We start from the raw sequence: 10,037 nt of genomic DNA, 5'->3' as shown, positions 1-10,037 counted from the left end.
GATTCTTAGCAAAGATACGGTCCTCTAGGCGATCTTACACATCAACAGTTAAGTTAATACGTGGTCTTAAGCTTTGAGGGTCCTCTAGGCGATCTAACGCGTTAACGGTTAAGTTAATGCGTGGTCTCAAGCTTTAAGGATAACGTAGCTCTCTCTAAGTAAAGATACGATTCTCTAGGCGATCTTACGTATCAGCAAGCTGATACGTGGTCTCGAGCTTCAAGGGTAACGTAGCTTTCTCCTTCAACTAAAATAGGGCGATAGCTTGGCGATTATCGAATACCGGGTGGTGCTGGTTCTCAAGCTTTGCTATTACATATTTCCTAATCTATACGTCTACTAATCAGTGTCGGTATAACTCACTTTATCAACGTGCACAAATATCACTTGTAGTGGTACGTATGCGGTGTTAAAGTTGGTAGTTAATTCTAGAAGAAAGGGGTTGCTCCAAAGTCAGATAGCTAGTCTCGCTTCGTGGCCTCGTGACCACGTCACGTGATTAACGTTCCGACAATTATAGATCGATTAACAAAGGAAACTAACTAAAAATGTCCTCCTCTTACCTAAACTGGCGCCTAAATAACTTACAAAGTCTTTGGCAATAAAGTAGTTAAAACACTACGTATTTCTGCCTTTATTTTCTATTATAATTTATATATAGGCGGTGTAGATATTGTAGGTTAGTTATAGTCCTATTTTAATACCTAGAGGACGCATTAAAAGACGTAGAAGCCTCTTTTTTACTTCCTACTTAATATAATCCTTAGTAATTCCTACCTACTATCCTCTTACTATTCTATTAATTGCCGAGTAACTCGCTATAAGGGCTATAAATAGTTCAGAAAGGCTATAAAGCTATATATATTAGGAAAGCTTTAGACTAAGCTAAAGAACTATTTAGCCTATATAAAGGCTTAAAGAATATTTAGGAACACTATAAAGGATTAAGGAAGTCTTTATTAAAGCTCTTACTAAATTCTATTTGGAAACCACATGGTAGTAAGAACTAAAAGAGGCCTATACGAGCGCCAAGGATATATTTTTGGTGTAAAATATATTAGATTCCATTCTGCAGAAAGGACGAGTATTAGTTACCTTATATTAAGCGACTAAACTCTAAGGAATAAGCTATATAGATTGTTTTATATAAGATTTTATAAATATTACTAGCCTCGTATTTCTAAGCATGACGATTTAGGTTAGTTAATTTAATTAGATAATCCTTATCAATAATAGATGAATATAAACTAATGTATTAAGGGAGAGAGCTAGTTCTACAGATTAATTTAACTATATTTTTAAGATAATAGCTACTATAAAGATATATATTAATTTCGTTAAAGAAGGTAACCGCTCTATATATAAAATAAGTCGCTATAGAATTAGCTTTTAACAAAAAAGGTTAGCAATATCCGTACCGTCTACTAAGCTAATTTAGGATAGTAATCGTTTTCTTAATCCAAGAGACTTTGGCAAGATTTATAAAAAAACCTTTACCTTAGTAAGCTTAGACGTGATTCCTTACCTTAGCAAGCTTAGACGCAATTCTATTAGTATGGATTTTTAATCAGTTCATAAGCTTACTAACTACGTTTATGCGAAACCACTAGAATTACGTCTAAGCGTGTTTTGTAAAGGTTCTTAGTAAATTTAATAATATCCGCGTTACGGAAATTGCGGATATTAGAATAACTTAATACTAATATTTTATATTATTTCCTAAAGTTTATTAATTATATAACAGAACCTAGGCTTTTAGAATATATTATTTTTATTACCTAGGTCTTTTTAGGTCTTATAATTATTTTTATTAAAAAAAAACATATTATTAGCAATTCTATAACTATATATAACTTTATTAAACGCTAGCTAATATATATAAAAACTATATAGATCTATAATAGCCACCCTAAAGAACCTATTATAGCCTAGCAGATATATAGCGTCCGCGTTATAGTGTATAACACCTACTATAATCTTATTACGCACTAATTACTAAGTTATAGATATCTAAGTAAATTACTATATACTATTACTAAAACCCGCTAAGCGGAGAGGAAAGAAGTTAAGTAAGGTACTAAAACAGCCGCGGCCGTATTAGGTGTTAGATAATTAGACTTAGTATAATAAAGCCTTGTAGCAGGAACTACAGTAGACTTATTAATAGGCTGAGTATATAGGTAAATAAGAAGTCAAAAACGTAATATAAACTGGTGGAGTGGTTACCTAATAGATTAACTCCAATTATATTCTAAGATTCACTACAAAAAGAGAAGAACTATCTAGGTAGGGACTATAGTCCTTTAAATACACAACCGTACTCTTAAGAATCCTCCTTATATGTAAAGTACGTCTTATATATAAGGTACGTAAGTCCCTTCCGTTCCTCTTATTTAATATATAGCATATTATATAACCTTAGTTACTATTCCTCGTTATATAGATCTATTAGTTCTATCCTAGACTATGCCTTAATTAACTAACTAGCTGCTTTTAACCCCTCTCCTAGTAGTTATAATATTGTACTTAAAACGTTTGTAATACCATCTCCCTCCTTTTTATCTTCGTCCTTAAAGACTGTTAATGTCTCTAAGTTATTTACTAGAGGTATAATATCCGTCTAGTTAATTTAGTTAGTATTATTACTTATTATACCTAAAGCTTCTTCTTCTTTATACGCCTAACATTATGCCCGCACCGTTGCTGCAATATTATCGCTTAGTAAAATTATACTATCTTTGTATTCTCGTTATACAAAAGAGGGATTAGTTTATATTACATTGGCAAGTCTATCCTCCTAATAACCGTCCTCTTACTTAGAGTGCACTAAAGCAAATATTTATTTATCCTATAACGTTTGCTCTACCTTAGATACTAAATATACGCGTTCTATTATCCTAAATAGTTATTTAGTTCCCTAATTAATTTGCCTTAGGGTCTTGTGTTTAATTTACTACTGCTCGTCTTAATAGCGAGTTATCTTAAGCCCTTACTAAGTTAAAACGTTCTTATAATGCAGAATAGAAGGCTTTAAATACTTATATCGCGGCGTCTACTTAATTACTTTGTCTTAAGAAGGTTTGTAAAAAGGTCCGTTTTAAGGAGTAAAAACTTATAGAATAAGGTTTATAGAAACTTAACAATAAAAGAATGGATTTTCTTCCAGCTAAGAAGGAAATAGATTTAAGTAGTTTAGCAACTACTCTTTTTAGGTCCCCCTTAGGTAGTTTATTTTTTGGTAATTTTTTCTTATTAATACTACCTAACCTAATCTCTTCTAATACTCCTATACCTTTCTTATAACATTTTTTAGATTTTCTAGTAGTTCCTAGGTAGTCTTCTTATAGCCTATCCACTTAACTTTATACTATATTTTATCGTTAATGTCCTTATAACTAACGATCTTTAAAACTTACTATTTGTCTTCCTCTTATCCTCTATACGTGTCTGCTTTATAAACTAGTGGCTTAATATTCCTATATACTGGCTCTGGTATTATAATATACTATATAGGGTAGATCTTTATTTTAGCTAGTAGGTTTAACTTAAACGTAACTAGTGAAATCCTTTATATAATTTTAAAAGGTCCTAGTCTAACATAGTCTAACTTCTTACTTAGTTGTTAACTCTTAAAATTTTTATATAGTAGCTATACTTTATCTCCCTCCTTAAGATCTGGTCCCTTAGATCTCTTAGCGTTATAGTACCTTTTTATCCTTTCTTATATCTTTTTTACTAATTCTTTAAGGTCTATATAAAGATTTATTAACATCTTTATTCTTTCTTTAGCTATACTACTCGTTTTTTTACTTACCGTAGTAACAATGATATTCTTAGTTTATATCTATAGTTTGCCTTAAATAGTAATATACCTATTCCTTTTTATAGTGTTATATTATATATAAACTATATAACTAGTAATAACAATATCTAATTATTCTATGCGTAATTAATATAATGTCTTAGATACTATTCTAGCGTCTAATTTAATCTTTCTATTTAACCATCCGTCTGCGGATAATATGCGGTAGAAGTTACTACATAAACTCCTTATTCTGCCAAGAATACCTCCTAAAATACTGCTATAAATCTTAGGTTTTTATCTAATATAATCTTACCTAGTACTCTATATCTTATAAACACTTTTTTAACATAGATTCTAGTAATATCTTCCGCTGAGATTTCTTCTGTATATGCTATAAAGTAGCCCTATTTAGTTAACTTATCTATTATTACTAAGATTATATTATACTCTTATCCGGTAATAGGATCTCTTAATTTTAGTAACTTAATGATAAAGTCCTATAATATAACCTCCTATAGTCTCTCTAGTATTTCTATAGGTTGTAGCCCTCTATATAGCTTATGCCTTATTAGTTTATTCCTTTAGTAATTTAAACACTCCTTTATTACTTTTCTAGCTATATTTTAGATTCTGTTAATAATATATTCTTCTTATAGCCTTAACACTAAGCCTATTACTCTATTGTGTCCTTAAGTTATTTCCTTATAGAAGTCTTTTATAAAATACTCTGCTATGCTTTTTAGGATATACTTTACTTCTTAATTTTCGTATATATCTATCTGTAGATCTTCTAGCTATGCTTTTAGAATTCTTTATACCTAAAAGCTCTCTAGTATCTTATAGACTCTTTCTAGTTCGTTACCCTCTTAAGTTGCTACTAGTTTAGGGTAATTATATCTAATCCATCTATTTTTATCTCTGCGTAGCATTGCTCCTAATAGTTTTTTTTATTATTCTATAGTTTAGCTTTTCTACTAAGCGTATCTACTGTTATATTCTTAGTTCCTTTAGTATACTAAATTTTAAAATAGTATTCTGTAAGTATCTTTACCTATCTAACTCTATAATTAAGTTCTTTTATTATTAGGAACCTTATTAGGTTCTTATAATCCGTCTTAACTATAAATAGTTTCTCTACGCCTTATAAGAATGCTCTCTATTCCTTAAGTACTATAACTATAACTAATAACTCTTTACTATAGACGTTATAGTTTAACTCTAGTAGTGTTATTTTCCGACTATAATATAATATTGGATGCTATGCGTCCTTATGCTTTTATAGTAAGTATACTCCTAGTATATAGTCTAATATATCTGTTTCCACAACCATGTCTAGCCTTAGTTAGTAGATTTTAAGGATTAGCTCCTAGGTAAACAACTCCTTAAGTTCCTTAAATAACTTCTTTTATTTATCTCCCTATACCTATAGTTCCTCTTTCTTTATAAGCCTAATAAGTGGTTTAATATTCTTTAACTATTATGCTATAAACCTTCTATAGTAGTTGCAAAACCCTAAAAATAACCTTAACTATATTATATTCTCTAGTTCCTACTAACTTACTATAGCTTTAATCTTCTTTAGGTCTATACTAATATAACCTAATTTAATAATAAATCTAACGAAATTAGTCTTCTTTATAAAGAACTCGTATTTCTTAATTACTACTAGCATCTATTCTTCCTATAGTCTCTTTAAAACNTATTTAANNTNTTCNCNNTNTTCTTCCTTAGTTATTAAGTAGATAATAATATCGTTAAGGTATACTATAATAAACTTATTAAAGTATTCTCCTAATATACTATTAATTCTTTTCTAAAACGTTACTAGTGTATTTATTAATCTAAATTACATAACTAATAGTTTGTATAGTTCTTCTCTTAACCTAAAGGCTGTCTTTTATTTATCACCTTCCTTAATTCTAATTTAATAGTACGCCTATCTTAGATCTATCTTTATAAAGATTTATACATTGCCTATTTAATCCTAGATTTCGCTAATTAAGGGTAAAGAATACCTATCCTTTTAAGTAATGCTATTTAACTATATGTAGTTAATATATAACCTAAGTTTTCCATTCTTTTTTGGTACGAATAGTACTAAATAATCTACTAATAACTATAATGGTCTAATATATCCCTTTTATAAGTTTTCTTAAACAAACTCTTTAAGTGCTCTTAACTCTTCCTTAGTAAGCTTATAGGTTAGAAAGAACCTTAAACTTATTCCTAGTTCTAATTCTATTTTATAGTTCTATACTATATAATTTACCAACTTGAACTATATACTAGCGATAGAGAAAAGGAGCTCTTGCTGCACCCGGCCTAAAAAGACCAAAACCAACCAAAAGAACCCTGAAAAACACCTAGAGAATCCCCCTGAGATGCATGCATCGCAGGGGAGGCACACGTCAAACGACGGTGGCTCGCACTCACGCGCGACCGCTAGAACTACGCCCAGCAATGGCCCTCTATAATAAAGACGGGCGAATACTATACCATAAAGCGGAAATACCTCTATTAAGAAGGCATCTAATAAAATATAAAGCCTATTAGACGCGTTTAGTATCTAAAATTGCGGGGGAGTAACCGTTAGCTATAATAAACTAATATAGCTAGCAGAATGGCTCCGCCAGTCCAGTAAACTTTAGGCGCCCCTCTAGCAAACCCTTAATTAAATCCTCTAATAGCTAAGTAAAATTGAAAACAAGTATAACCCCCCCTTACCGGCGAACCGTACCTGGGCTACTATAGCTGCGCTTTTATAGTATAGGGAACCTACCCCCCTTAAGTTAATAACTGGGTATATAATTATAATATAACCAAATATAGAATAAGTAGAGGGGCTTAGGGGATAATTAGAAATAGAAGTCCTTATAAAGATACGCAAAAAGGTCCATAACGCTGTTATAGTTTAACACCTTAAGAGTGGAGATATTAGAGTTACCTTAAAGGACTAATAGGCAAAGGAACGAGCTATAAGGGTAAGGAATAAGCTAGGAGAACGTATTAGCATAAAAGTACTCTATAAGGATTACCTAGTTAAAGTCCTAGCGGTTCCTATAAGCCTTAGGGTAAAAAAGGGATGCTAGGCGGATAATATAGTAATTATATAGGAGATAGTAAGATAAACGGAACGCCTTATACTAGGACTTAAAATCACCTAAATCTAATAACTTTAATAGGAAAATATAAACTAAGTATATAACGAGAATAATAAAAGGATATAAGGGTCGCCGGAGACTTGCTAGGGAGACGCTAGACGAATATATAGCTCCCTTATCGTCAGCATATATATACTAGGAATGCAAAAACTCCTTATCTAAAAAGGAATAATTATAAATGGCCTTATATATAATATAAGGCTCTACAACTATAGACTACGCCTAGAATAATGCTATCACTATATATAATAGGGACATACCTAATCTATATACGCAGTATAGGTATACTATAGCTACTATATAGGCCCCTATAATATAAGATATTACTTAAATTAAGACTAAATAAAATGCGTAAACTGCTACTAAAGCATACATAAGGCGTAGGAGAGAGAAAACTGCATTAAATATAGGAGATAAAAGGTAAGGGCTTAATAGCTGCGGGAATAACTATACGCTAGGTTATATAAATAGAAATAATAGGCAATAAGCTAGGGGGACGCAGGCGCCTTCCTAGCGTTTCCTACCTTTAATACTAGAGGGCTAGGCCAGCTATTCTAAGCCTTAACGGGCTAGAAGCGACGCTATATAATATCACCAGACTAATTAGGGATATAAGGGTTATAGGGGATATAAGGGAGAGGACGCCCTATAGGAAGACCCCTATAAACAGCAACAGTAGGCTTAAAACTAGGATAATTAAGAATTAGACTTAATGCGGTAAATATAACATTCGCAGCCGACCTATAAAGGGCATATAGCTAACTAGTAAAAATAGGGGAAGAACCGGTAATAATAATAGATTTAGATATAGAAGCGCTAATAGGAATATAAGATATGGGAATAGAAAGCTCTATATAAAATAAGTAGTAACTAGGGTATAGACATAAGAGATAGAAGCTCTAAATATTCTAGAGAAAGTAGAAATAGAAGAAGTGAGGAATAAAGGAGAGTTAAAGGACCCTTACTAGGGGTCCGCCACCTATCTATTATATAGTATAACTACGGCAATATAAACCACCGCCTTATAAGGCCCCTACTAGATAGTCTAGACCTAGAGAAACACTATATCCTTACTATATAAGAACTGTATTACAATACCTTTATATAATTAATATACTGCCCTTAAGGATTCTAGCTCCTATATAAACTAAAAGCAGCTATACGCGTATACTTTATAATTAGTAAGGCTATCAGCCTGTTCTTATAATTATAGCAGGCAGTTAACCTAGATATTGTAGTTATAATAATCTAAACATATAGGGGACTGGTACAAATTATTAATATATATAACCCTAGGGTTAAAGGGGTCCTATAAATAGAGAATATTATATTGGTAATAAGCTTACTAGAAACCGAAGGTATAGAGTTTATCCTACTAGGAGATATAAACCTCCACTACCCGCGGTAGGGGGGTATCTATATTACTATAGATCAACAGTTAAAGTGCCTACTAAGAGCTATAGATATCTGGGGCCTTAAGCTAGCCACCCCCCTAGAAGTAATTATATAGTAATAAGGCACCGCTAGAAGTATAATTAACCTCATATTTATAGACGAAGGCCTATACTAGAGACTTAAAAGGTGTAACCCCAAAGAAGAATAGGCACTTACCCTAGACTATATCCCTATCTAGATATAGCTAGACTTAGATACTAAAGCGCAACTAAATAGAAAAAGATACGTAATAAGGAAGCTTAAGACAGACAGTTTCCTTAATGTAGTTAAACAACAACTCTAAAACCTAGAAGAAATCCACTTAATACTAAATAAGCGAGGCTTATTGGCTACCCCTAAGGAAATCGACCAAAGACTAGAAAGGATCTAGGTAGCGATTAAAAATAGGCTAGAAGAGTACTACCCGATCTCAAAACCGGGCCCCTATACGCGATATATATGGTCTATATAATATACAGTTTTAGTTGCCAGCTAATAATAAGTAAGAAGGAAATATATAAGTAGCTATAACCCTAAAGACGAGAGATAATATAAAGATATAAGAAACCAGCTAAAGAATACCCTAAAAAAAGAAGTAAGGAATAACTGGAGACGGTTTATAAATAAGTATACTTCTAACCTAAGCCTCCCCCATAATAAGGGCCTTTAGGCTATAGTAAAATAGGTAAAGAAAAAGGCAGGGCGCCTAGTAGAAGATTTACACCTACCACCCCTATAAAGAGTAGGAGAATTATAGGCTATAAATAATAACAATAAGAAGGCAAAGATCCTTATAGAAAGGTTCTTCCCCTAACTGGCTCTAGTAGACCTTAGTAATATTATAGGCGAAACACTAGTAACTTGCTTATAGGTTAACAGCGATATAATAATAGAGGAAATGGCTAGAACTATTAGCCGCCTTTTAAATAATATAGTATTAGGACTAAATAGGATTCTAAATAAGGCCCTAAAAACCTATAGGCCACTTATAGCACCTTAGCTTGTAGATATAGCTAGAGTATGCTTTACTATAGGCTACTACCCACAACTTAGAAGATTTATAATGACGGTTATTCTATAAAAAGAAGGTAAAGCAGATTACTTAATCCTAGAAAGCTACCGCCCTATTGCCTTAGAAAATACCCTTAGTAAAATCTTAGAAAGGGTAATAGCGGAACGCATAGTAGATACGGTAAAGAAACACGCCTTACTACCACAAAGCTAAATAGGGGTAAGAAAGAACCGCTTAATACTATTAGCACTTATATTACTCGCTGCCACCATTAAATCTGCATAGGCGATGTGAAAGAACTTTGTAATATCAATACTTAGCCTAGATATTAGTAGTACCTATAATAATATACCCTATAAGCGTCTCCTGCATATCCTTAGGGCAAAGGGCTTCTTAGAATAGATTATATAATTTATCCAAGGGTTTACAGGCCAGAAAAAAATATTATTAGTCTTTAGTGGATACCAGAGCCCCCCTATTGCAGTTATAATAGGAATACTATAAGAATTACCCCTCTCGCCTATACTCTTTCTTTTTTTTATAAGTAACCTGCTTAACTCCTTTAAGGAAGGGGCGACCTAGGGAATAGGCTTCATTAATAATATAAACCTAATTATATACAGGC

The sequence above is a fragment of the Cenococcum geophilum genome (genome assembly GCF_001692895.1).
Source record: "Cenococcum geophilum 1.58 unplaced genomic scaffold K441scaffold_7, whole genome shotgun sequence".
NCBI classification, from domain to species: domain Eukaryota; kingdom Fungi; phylum Ascomycota; class Dothideomycetes; order Gloniales; family Gloniaceae; genus Cenococcum; species Cenococcum geophilum.
This window is presented reverse-complemented; position numbering follows the sequence as displayed.